This window comes from Tachysurus vachellii, chromosome 12, assembly GCF_030014155.1.
Source record: "Tachysurus vachellii isolate PV-2020 chromosome 12, HZAU_Pvac_v1, whole genome shotgun sequence".
Classification (NCBI taxonomy): domain Eukaryota; kingdom Metazoa; phylum Chordata; class Actinopteri; order Siluriformes; family Bagridae; genus Tachysurus; species Tachysurus vachellii.
This window is the reverse complement of record NC_083471.1, coordinates 19,509,758-19,522,048: the sequence shown is the minus strand read 5'-3', so window position 1 is coordinate 19,522,048 and position 12,291 is coordinate 19,509,758.

Sequence of the window (12,291 nt, the reverse complement as noted above, 5' to 3'; positions counted from 1 at the left end):
AATATCAACACTAACCTTAAGTGCATTTCTGGCTTTAAAAAAAGCCTCGCTATTGTGCGCCTTCTCACTGAAACTCATGAAATGTGATATTTTATATGAAGAATCTCTTGGGTGAAAGGAAGTAACAATTAAACTTTGGCATGGTAACCATTAGACAATCTCTGAACATGCCCTAACTTTTTACCTTTATGCACTGTAAACTTGACCTACTGTAAATCCCTCATTTTGTCATCAGCAGGAAAGATCTGTCATGGATTTTAACAAAGAATATAGCACAAATTTGTAAAAATCAAACCGATTGTGTAACATTCACCATTTTTGGATAAAGCACTGTCTAAACAAACCTGCCCAGATAGAGAAGTTCAGTAATCCAACCAGGTCCACTCACTTCCCAGATAATTACTGGCTGCAGTCTTTGCAAATCCTAAAATACGGACCTGTGACTAATGTCGGAATTTAGCAAGAAATCAGCTCTGGTTTCAAAAGGCTTTATTGGAATAAAGCATGATGCCCGCCACAGCCCTCCCCGTACCACCACCCAACCCTCCCCGCTCCACCACCCAACCCTCGGCTTATGATAAATTGCACCAGGCTAAGAGGCTGGGTTGGGCTTTCCCCTGCTTGTCTTCCACTATTAGTTTAGTGTTAGTGCTAATGAAAAGTGTCAGAGAAGCATGTAACAAGGCTTTTCAGTCCATTGTAAAAGAGATTTTCTGACATTAAGACAAGAATGATCAAGCTGGTTTAGTGGTAGTTTGTTTCTCAGCTGGCTTTCTACTTTAAAAATGTTGTTCAGCGTAAACACGAGTGGAATTTTAGCCTGAGGTGAAAATGTGACAAGAGGTTGTGTAATATCTTTTTTCTTTTTTTTTTTAAGAAAAATAAATTCAAACAAATAATAGTATCTAGTAGAACCAGTGACATGCTTTAACATACTTCAGTTTACATAATACAATCTTAAATTTGTTGTTACTACAATAGAATTAGGCGTTTTTGCGAGGTTTTTGTTTTTTAAATTGTCAATAAACCGTGTGTTCAGTTAAACAAGTTGACAAAGCAAAGAGTGATGATGCACAAGCCTGTGTGGAAAATTTCTGGATTCTGCGAATTGCCAAAACATGTTGGTTTTTCTCAGAAATTTCTAAATATATTTTGAAAAAAAAAAAAAAACACATTTTCCAGTTTTGTAAAACATGTCAACAAATAGCCGAGCGTGTATACAAAACAGAAATGACCATCTTGACCATTTTTTTAAAAGAATATTGTTAAAGCAGAAAATGCATTTCTGAATTTCTTTTTATTTAAAGTCGTTCATTTTAGTTTTAGTTTAATATTTTTTTCTTTGTTGTTATCATCATGTTTTGCATGTTAACAATGTAGCCTTAAATGCTATTGTGGAATTGTCTGGAGAATTTTAAAACGTTTCAAACCATACATCACTTACATTACTCTTAATATACAGTAAAATCACCACTACTTATGTAAACAGTTTAGTGAGAAAAGTCCTGAGAAAAAAAAAAATCCACAATAATACTCAATCCCCTTAGACTTATATTTACACATACACATAGAGCAGGCTGAATACACTCCATGTCCCAGTTCTGTGTTTGATGTTAAATACAGATTTCTGCTAAAAAGAAACGGTACTCTTCAACACAGCTGTTTTGTAAACAAATGCTACCTGTATTTTCCAAGATAAAACTTATTAATCTTGTTTAATAGATAAACTGTAACAGATAACCGAATAAATTGCATAATCATTTTGACCACACACATTTGAGGGATTTTTTTTTTTTCAGGTGAGAATTTAAAAAAAATATATTAAATTTTAAAAACCAGAAGCAGTTACTATAAATGATTAAACCTCAGTCTGATGGATTGTAGAAGAAGTGAAAAAAATTCATACTTTGAATGTCTTTATATAATTTCTCTTTATATATTTTCTGTTTGAAAAGAAAAAAAAACCTTTCTACTTCCCCCTTACTGTAGGTAAACACATACAGTATATAAAGGTTTCATAATGTTGTTAAATAAGCCTCAGCACAGCTTGATGTCATTGAGGATTTAATAGCCCATTTCCAGTGCAGATATAAACTCTAGTATCCCTTAATAATTCCCCGGAGTGTAAAGCGCAGTTGAGGAATGAGAACACGCACTATCAGTCTGAAAGTACTTTAGCACGTGTATCCCATTCATGACAAATGAGCTGTTAACATTTTTATACCATCTATCCAAGACCAGCAATTCTCACTCCATTACCGAAACCATAGACTGTAATGCATATGTGTGTATCTGATAGTAATATTTTTGCAAAATTTAATTAATTATGAATAATAGAGTTGCAGGGATGGATAATAGGTGACATTTTCCTCCATAAATTTTATTTAGACCTTCAAAGCACTTGGTACAAATCTCAGATATCTCTTCTTCTTTCATGAAGCCAATGACTACACGCTATACATCAATACAATGTGCTCCTGTGCTTTTCAGTTATATTTCAGTTTAAAGCATCCAATTAAATCCATCACTGTAGAAAAACAGCAACAATCGTGACAAGTAATCATTTGCTGAGATTTCATGCTACACAATGTAGTCAGTGCTATAGCTATCCGTACACAACGATGACTTGAGCCTCAAAGACTCATATAAATCAGGTGTTTATTTTGATTACTTACATAACATGAACTTGATCTAATCTAAAAAAAATCTTTGTTGAAGCCATTTCACTAATTTGCCAATGTTAACTGATATTTTATATTTTTTATTTAGTTAGCTGGATTTCTTTGCTAATGCACGACCTAGACAAGCATCAATTTCTGGAACTAAATTAAACAGCTAAGCAGCAAGTGACATTTTAGCTAATAATAAATATTGCTTATTTACATATATTACTACATATTTATTATTGAGATATATTACTGCTGATGAACTAATTTAGCTAATCTTAGGTAACTATGTAAAGACAATAGTGAGTTCATTTCATTTTAATCCTTCTAATCTTTAATACCTGAGTACTTTTCCCTGAGTAGCAAATTTCGGATTCCTATTTGAGTCCATTGTTGACTTGATACTTTCACTTTTCACCAAGTAACACTTTGACACAGTCTCTATACTTACACGTAAAAGTACGCTTTCCCACATAATTTTTCAGTACGTTTTCCAACCCTGTCGATTTGTAACTATTTAGCTATGAATATTACTCAGAATATTGAAAAGTTTCTAAATATTTTCTTGTGCACACTTTTCTTACACTAAGTTATATTGAAAAGAGCATACAAAAAATATTCCTGTCTTAAATCTAAGCCACATTTGCGCTTACCATGACAACTGTCAACACTGTATTATCAAGCATCAGCATCTACAAACATCATTATAGCACACAAGCATGCTGTAAATGCTATTGACCCAGAGACAGGGCAGAAGATACATAACTGTGTCTAAATCTTCAAAGCCTGTCAAACCATTAATCAGCACCTCTATGTACATTGCATTCAAACAATTTTACAGAACCCCACAAGATTAGAGTTCATGTATCGGCCATGGACTCTGGTTATAGAAAGCCGTCCTCAGATTTTCTTCTGTGTATAATTGGTCATTTGCCTCACTGAAAAAGCCCCTCGGTGTATCTAGGCCAGCAGTGGAGCATGGCAAAATATTCTGAGATACAGGTGTTGTGGAATTTTAAAGAGGTACCCCAGCTGGTTGTTGATCAAACACAAGATTTGGACCATACAGGGATTTTTATATTGTATGTTAGACACAATGAATATATTTATGCTTCCATTAACCTGATAGAGGCATTTTGAAGTTTAGCTCTGTATAACCAGGGACAATCACTTCAAACGTTGACACTGTTTAGGTCTGGTGAAAGCATAATGTCTGTATCACGAGATGCTCAGATTACAGAAGAGCAAAACTTTCTCTTACAGCCATGCAGCAAGCATTTATATGGGTGCCAACAAGTTAAGCGTGATAGCGAAACACAGTCATCTGGACATTTTACAACAGCAGTTCTCAACCTGATTTGGCCAGTGACCCCAATTTAAGACCCTGAAATTCTTATTACTTTAATTTGATTTCACACAAGGGCACTGAACCCTGCATCCTTTAAATAAATGGCAGCAATCGGTTGGGTTTGTCAGGATTACTTATTGCATTTCACATAATATTTCCATGATCGTAAAGCCCATTTTACAGCAGAAGCATCAGCAGAAGTATTGTTCATTCTTGCTCTGGCTTAGTAAATATTATGTGCAAATCTCTGTATATCATCTCATAGGCTCTAGATTTTCACTTGAATTTTATTGATAAATGTTATTTTTATTTCTACATTTAAATCCAAATTTGTACATTGTAGTAATTTCTAGATAGAAACCACGCCTGTGCCGCATAATAAACATGCTTATTTTTATTATAAATAGCCGCTGTGCATGCTGCCATTGTCCAGGATATACTGATTACTGTGGCTGTATGCTGCACATGGTACCGCTGTGTTCCTCTGAATTCCAAACAGAAAGAAGTCAATTTTTATAATCATAAGCTGACATGTTTAGATCATGTCTCATGTCTACAGTACATAGTCTCATAACTCCATTATAAATAATAATAATTATAATAATATTCAATTTTATATCATTGTCATATTACATCATGTGATTTAATGACGATGTGAATTACAAAAAAAATCCACCTAAAATATTAGACTTACTTTGTGCAATCTTATCAAACACAATACACAATATGAGCAGGAACAGTAATTACTAGAGACGGCACTTTAAATTAGTGCACTATGAAATGCACAAGGGTAAAGCGTCACACATTTTGAGAACAAAAGTTCCTCATGGTGCATGTTCCTCAGATGTGATCAGATCTTGATGAGATGCACACGAGGCCTTCCTGCCTGCTGTGTGACTGATAGTTTGGAATTTCTGCATGTGAAAGATATGCCTTTTATTGATGCGTTGAAGCTTTTGCCTCACCTTCACCCGTGGAATAACAATGCATCATGCATGGACTTTCACATTTGCCATATTACCACCTGGGCTACACTAATAAATGGTAAGGACCAGTAGAGAGGATTGCACATAAAGAAATCTATAGCTTTCGCAGTATAACACTAGCAAAAAGGCAGAGGAAGTGTCTAGTTCTTTCCCCAGCAAGTTAATAAAACAGTATTCCATTTCATTGCTAATGAGAAAGACCTGCCGAAGTAACGGCTATGACATTTGAATCGTTGGCTCATTTTTTATAGAAAGGTGTATGAATCGTGTAATCTTTATGACACCATTGTTTCAAACCTCTGTAAACCTGAGCAGTAATACAGGCCTTTGGAGGCAGCCAGAAGGCACCCTGACTGTTCGGTTTCATAGGTGTTAAGGGTTGAGGAAATGACGAGCCTGGAGCCTCCAGCACCTGAGAAAGGAAATAACTTGGTAGAGTCTGAGTCCAGGGGTGAAGGACCTTGAAAATGTTGAATGTTCATGAAAATGTTCATGAACAGCATCCATGAACCTAGTTCCAGGTGTGCGAAGAAAATCACTATGATCCCATTGAGTTCTTCTCAAAATACACTTGAAGCATCATGTCTTCTTGATCTCCAGAGGCTTCTGGCTGTTGGTTGGTTCCATCATGAAAATGTCACAGCGGGGAGTTTAAGGGGACAACTGTTAGTGAGAACCTCTCTGACCAGCTTAAGAGTTATGTATCTTCTCCCCTGCCAGGTTCAGAGACACGAAGTGGGAGGTTGTCATAGACGTGCCAGCAACCTGGATGAAAAAAGGGTGCATTGTAGCATTCAAGTCAGAGAATCTGAGGTCATCCTCACGGGAGCTATCTGTCTTATCGTAGAGCCCTGTGAACTTCTTTTTAGTATCAGGTGCACAGTCTTGAGATCCCATCTGACATTCCAAAAGAGGAATTAGCTTTTCCCCCGCACACTTAAAGCACCAAGGCCAGGTGGTTGGCCATTAAATGACCACGTTGTGTAGAACTAAATAGATTTGCATGTCTGTGGAATGCTTAAGGGGAAATATAAACACAGGTTGTTTAGTTAACCATGAATATTTTTACAATCAGGTTTTATGTTTTATCTGTTTTCAGTGAATCAACACCAAAAATCTTTATAGATATATTTACAGTGTTTACTTTTATAACTTCAAAAATAGGATTTTTTTTTTTGTGAAATTGCAAATGTAAAAATAATATCTATTTAAAAATACAGTACTTTTGATTTATCACCATTTAATATCTTGGTATGCATAAAAGCTATTATAAAAGAGACATCCGTGGACGTCATCTGTCCCTTTGAATAAGTCATCTACACTGTTTGAAGTTCTTGCATGCAGGTTTTCTTTGCCTATGGTAGTCCATGTGTGTTTTCTTTGCCCTCTCTGATCTTTATCCATGACAAACTGTAACGTCCTATGACTGTCAGATTCTGAACCCTTCTTCTCAGACCATCTGGTTTGCTTTGGTTACACCAGGAGTGTGGTAAGAAATTCATAGTGTGGTATGCGGTGACTGCACTTGTTGAAGTTGCTTCCTGCTGCCTCTGATCTCTGGCTGAATGAATTGAGTTAGTGACAGAAACACTTTATCTGTTGGGATGGATGTTAATCCTATGGGAAGTTATCAGTCATTTTATATAGATGATCAATTAATACAAAGCAAATGTTTGGAGAATAACATTTCTCAGTGACAATGTGTGAATCATTGATTTGCTTTTGAGATTAGGTTTTCTTTGGATTCGTTTGAGGACAACAAACCGAGGCGTTAGAATATTTAGTATACTTCTTTGTTGTAGTCTTAAATGTGATGCTTTCAAAAATAGTGTCTGTACCGCAGCACTTCACAGCCCATCTGCAGAATAATGGGCATAGAGAATGTATTGGCTCTGGACGGGCCAATGACTTTTGAAAAGATGACACCCAGATTGAGTTCTGATGTTGCATATAAAACTATAATATGTGAGCCTTCACCACTGCTTTCTTTCTTTTTTTTTTCCACACATCAGTCCAGCAGCAGCTTTAACAAAGCCATTTATAATACCTCTGTTAAATATTGCATTGAGTAAGTGCAGGGTCTAGATCAGTCTGTAATGATTTTGGATAGGTGAACTCTTGCTATTGGGTTCTATGAGAAGGACAAGTCTGTTAAGAATCTTTAAGGGTTGTAGAGTCTCAAAGCTCGTCTTGGTCTCTGTGTCACTATGAGTTGCAGTTAAGAGACATACAGAAATGGAAATTTGGTTAAGGGAAATCATGAAAAGAAGATGCATCACACATTAACTAAATCTTCCGATTCATCAGTGAAACAACTGAAGCAAAAGCATAACAAACACTTAGTGATTCACTTATTTACTGAAGGTATAGAAATAACAAAAGCAGCGGTTTTGTCTGCAACAACCATGAAACAAGTACATCCTGTGTTGGGACTTCCTAAATCAGCATGAATTATTGTTGCTTGTGCTGTTTCTTTCATTTTGAAGATGGGACACATTTAACGCCAGTTAAGCCAAAAATGTGAGCCTGGTGTGAGACGACATCCCCAGTCATGGAAGGGGAAAAAAAACAGAAAGAAACAACACAAACATACTCACAGGGTGTGTGATAGCTCTCACCTCCAACCCAGCAGTTGCTTGGAGGTTTCAAATCATCCTAACAACCACATAATGACTTCACTCCAGTCACCTGCTGCTGTGACCAGGCGTGACCTGGCACTGGCATCTATGATCAGAAAAAAAGCTGCGGCCTTTCAGAAATGTTATGCAAAAACCATGTGGGCTGGGAGAGTCACTTCTGGACACCTCAATTTTTGTTGATGCTATGCTGCTTTAGATCATCCAGAACATATAAAAATGTGGAAATGGTTTGGTTATCCAAATCTACTTGGTAGTAAATCAGTCAGGGAGCTCAAATGTAGTACTAGTGTGCATTCTGAAGAATAAAGAAGGTAGAATCTTGTTGGACATGTCCAGACGCATAAACAGAGACTTTTCCAGAATTGTCCCAAAAGACTATTGTACTACTTTTAAAGCTTTTTCTTTATTTTGACATTTTGGACTGACTTTAGAATATTATTTATGAACAGTAAGCCATTATTTCAGTAACTTAAAAAACTGACATTTTTAATCATGATTTTATATTAAAAAATGTTATTTGTCATAAGTAAAAACAATTATATATATATATTATATATTTCTTTTTAAAAAAAACTCAAGCCTTTTTAGTAAGACAGTACTTTTGAATAGTGACCTATGTCTTGTTAACGTTTATTTATATAAATGCTGTGGTTTCATGTACAATTTCTTTAGCTCTCTTTTTAAATTATTATTTGTCCCAGTGCTCACATTAGCTGCCAGAAGTTTCCTCTGGAGAACCAGGAAAGAAAACAAACTTGCTTTCGTACCCCCACTATTTCAAACCCTTTTAAGGACATCTGCACTTAACCCCATGCTGAAAAGTCCACTGCCTCCATCGGTAAGCACTCGTTGACCATTTGCACGTTGGAATTGGAAAGTTTAAGCCATCTTGCCAATTCCCATGAAATCTGTCAATATTTCTTTCATTTGTTCTCCATTTGTGATTAGTCGTGGTCAAGCTGATCAAAGAGACCGGCCGGTCAGTTGCATGTGAACCAGCGTCCTTCGCAATGACATCCACAAACCAGAATGAAATATGAAATATCAAGTTTCCACGGATGCATGGGCTTGTAAAAAAAAAGAAAAAAGAAAAGGCAAAAGAATAGGAGGATTTTCACACCAGTAATGTGAAACATTTGGTGCGTGTTTTAGGCCTCTAAAGAGGAAAGTCAGAATGCCGCCTGGCAGTAAAACTCCAAGTCACTCCAACGTTAAAACAAAAGCAGTTTCTAAGACCTATTGATTTAGATGTCTTTTCTACTTCTTGTTACATCAGATAGCTGCACTCTTGTGGGAGTCATCGATGCAGTTCGTGTTCTCCAGCATGGCATGGCTTACCACGGAAAAAATGAAACAGATTCATTTCTGAATGTTCTGCATATGATATATTAAAACAATGTTGCCAGAAAAATAACCACTTGCTGGAGATGTAATAAATATTTTAGTGAGAGAATTATGGCTTGCTTTTTACAGCATGCAGTTCTTTCAGGCTTTCTGCACATAAGTAAGGCTGCTAAAAAAAATTTAGACAACACTTTTTCCACAACCAAAAAAGTTTTATATCAGTATTATTTTTTTAATAAAAAAATACAAATTAATAGCATAATCAGATTTACTACTATTACTTTTTCCATTAACAAAATACAAGCCCTCAGATGCTGTTTTTTTTTCTTTTTTCTTTTTTCATTTCATATAAAATAATATTAGAAATAAAAATAACAAATTCACTGAAAGGAAAACAGTATGTAAATTATGTATTTTTATGTGATTTAAAATGATTTATTAAGCATCTTACAGTGACTGTTTTTGCATCTAAGGTATAAGTGACTTGTCTCCATCCAACATCCACCTTGTGCTATATAATTGATTTGAGTCTACAGACACATGGTGGTTAGAAGAATTAGTTTATTAGTTTATCTGAAGCAAACGACTCACTTCATCATGCTTCTTCTATTGGTGGTAAATGTGGTGTAGGATTACCTCCTGACTTACCAATTTATCTTACGTAAAACGGTTGATTCAGACTGACAGAGCAAAGGCTTGAAGCAGGGGTGGGGGTTAAAGGGTGGGGGTATTAGGGATGGTTGGAGGAGGTATTTAATGCTTTCATTCCAGGCCTCTCTTTTTTGCCTCCCATGTTTCATCTCTGTCTCAAAATGAAGTAGCAGATTTTGTAACAAACAGGCTCGGCTGAGACAGGTGCAGGCAACAATTAACCTCTAACGACCGAACGTGTGGCCTTTAAAGCTGTGAAAGCAAATAAACAGTAGGTGGGTTCAAGAGAACGGATGTGTAATTTGCGCCTGCCGGTGGCCAAAGTGTAACAGAAGCTAAGCAAACTCTTTATCTCTTTAGCAGACGCTCACTCTTCAAAAGCGTGTGTGCAAAAGGCTACCATTAGAAATACAGTGTGTGTTTAATTGCCCTCTATGCCTTCTCCATGTGTGAGAGCTGGCTGCTATTTAAGGCTGAAGACAGAAAAGCAGTTTATATAGAGCAGGATCAGTGCAAATGTTTTTAAGTGACTCTATTCAAGAGTACATAAATCCTGAAATAAACTTATTGTTCGACTTATACCTCATATCAGTATTCTCTTCAACTATAATAATAATAATAATAATAATAATAATAATAATAATAATAATAACAACAACAACAGTAATAATAACAATCACAACAATAACAACAACAATAATAATAACAATCACAACAATAACAATAACAACAACAACAACAACAATAATAATAATAATAATAATAATAATAATAATAATAATAATAATAATAATAATAATAAGTAACAATAATCTGTTGTTGTTTTAATTCTACACAAAGCCTATATAGGTGTTTGGTAAGTATTCATGCAACAATGTGCAACATTAAAACATAATTAAAATTATAGTATACGATTTTGCAATCTCTTGTTTGGTGATAAATACCTGTGAATGTAGTCTCTTATTTACATGAGGTGAGGTAAAGGCAATGTGCAAATGAAGTGTTGTGTGGATGCCAATTTCTGTGCATAAGTAAATGAGGATTTACATTTTGAATATGTAACAAATATATTTGCTATTTGCTGTATCTGCTTCATCGTTTTTCAGTCACTGCAGAACTCAAAGACATTACAAATTGCACTGGACACAAATTCCTTTAGGTTTCTATATGTATTAACTTTCTTAATTGCATGGAAGCCTAAAGTCATATCTTTAATATCCATTTTTATGACAATGGCAAAATAAAATCAGAACTGAATTAAAACAAGTTTTGGTGTTTTATCTAATGTTTTTTTAAGCTACTGTCATTATAAATAATCGCACTTGACCACTAAGCCGCTAGACATTTGTTAACAATTAAACATAGTGCACCTCATTTAAAGTCCATTTTCATATGTAAAATATGACTAAAGAGAGAAAAAAAACAGAGAAATATCTTTCTTCTTCACCCAAAACATTGCCTCATCTTAAAAATGGTGGTTTCCCCCGCCAAATGTGTGTATTATAAAGTTTTTTATTATTAATTTTCCTTGAACGAATCACACGTAATGCCAAATTAAGCCAAGTGAAATAAAAGTTAATTATATTATCTTGCTGGCTGTCCTGTTTCTATTATGTCTTATGACCTAATCATTTATATACAGTCTAAACACGATAAGAAAATGAAGCAAATGAAGATGTACTTCATACTGTATACAATGTTTTCCTCAAGTGGATATCACACCTCATGAACTTCATTTGTGCCCTCTGTGCCCTGATCCTGATGTCTGGTTCAGATCTGTTAGTTTATAGGGTGATGCAGGGACCACCACTAAGCTCTAATTGCTTCAACATAACCTCTCATTCTTTTAGTCATGATTAGTTTTCCTAGCCCTCCATCATGTGGCTTGTGAGCGAGGAGGAGGTCAGCATTGCTTGCACACTTTCCTATGACATGTACAGGCCATAACCTTAGTAGGGAACTGCCTTGGAGGCCAAACTACTCTTGGTACTATTGTAGAAAGTATGAAAAAATAATGCAGTGCTTTAAGTGACAAGGATAAGATTTATAAAAGGCAAATTATTTTAAATAAAGATTTACATCCTTTCGAATATGTCATCTTCTTTTAAAAGCCCGAAACGAGAATTCTGCTGTGCACTTGTTCAACTCATCCAAGCTCATTCCTCAAGCCAGATTCTTTACACACATTATCCCAATTAACACCTCCACTGAATAAAGTATGTTATTTGAGATCACTCTGCTTTTCACTCTCAACACATGGGGCCAAGCAGTCAAGCTGATTTTTTTGTATTATTTCCTCTCACAAAGGATTATGTTATATGGGGACTGTCAGCATCTCTTTGATACAACTCTTGGAAGCTGAGAGAAGCAAAAGCAATGACTTCCACATGTGCCTAATCACACAGCCAAGGTTTGGAGAATTGGAGCTGTGTTGTAGCTTTCAAACAAGCCTCGACGTCTCTGGATTAAACTCGAGGCCTAAATAGCGGTTAACTTATGATCTTTTAAACAAACAGTATGTCATGCTGTTTCATAATGCCTAGCTTGATACAGGTAATTATTGTAAGGAAGCAAGACAAATTCTTAAGCATTCTAATTATATAATTTCTAACCATTAAGTGGTGTGGTTGAATATTTCCAGTGTAGACAGACTCAGA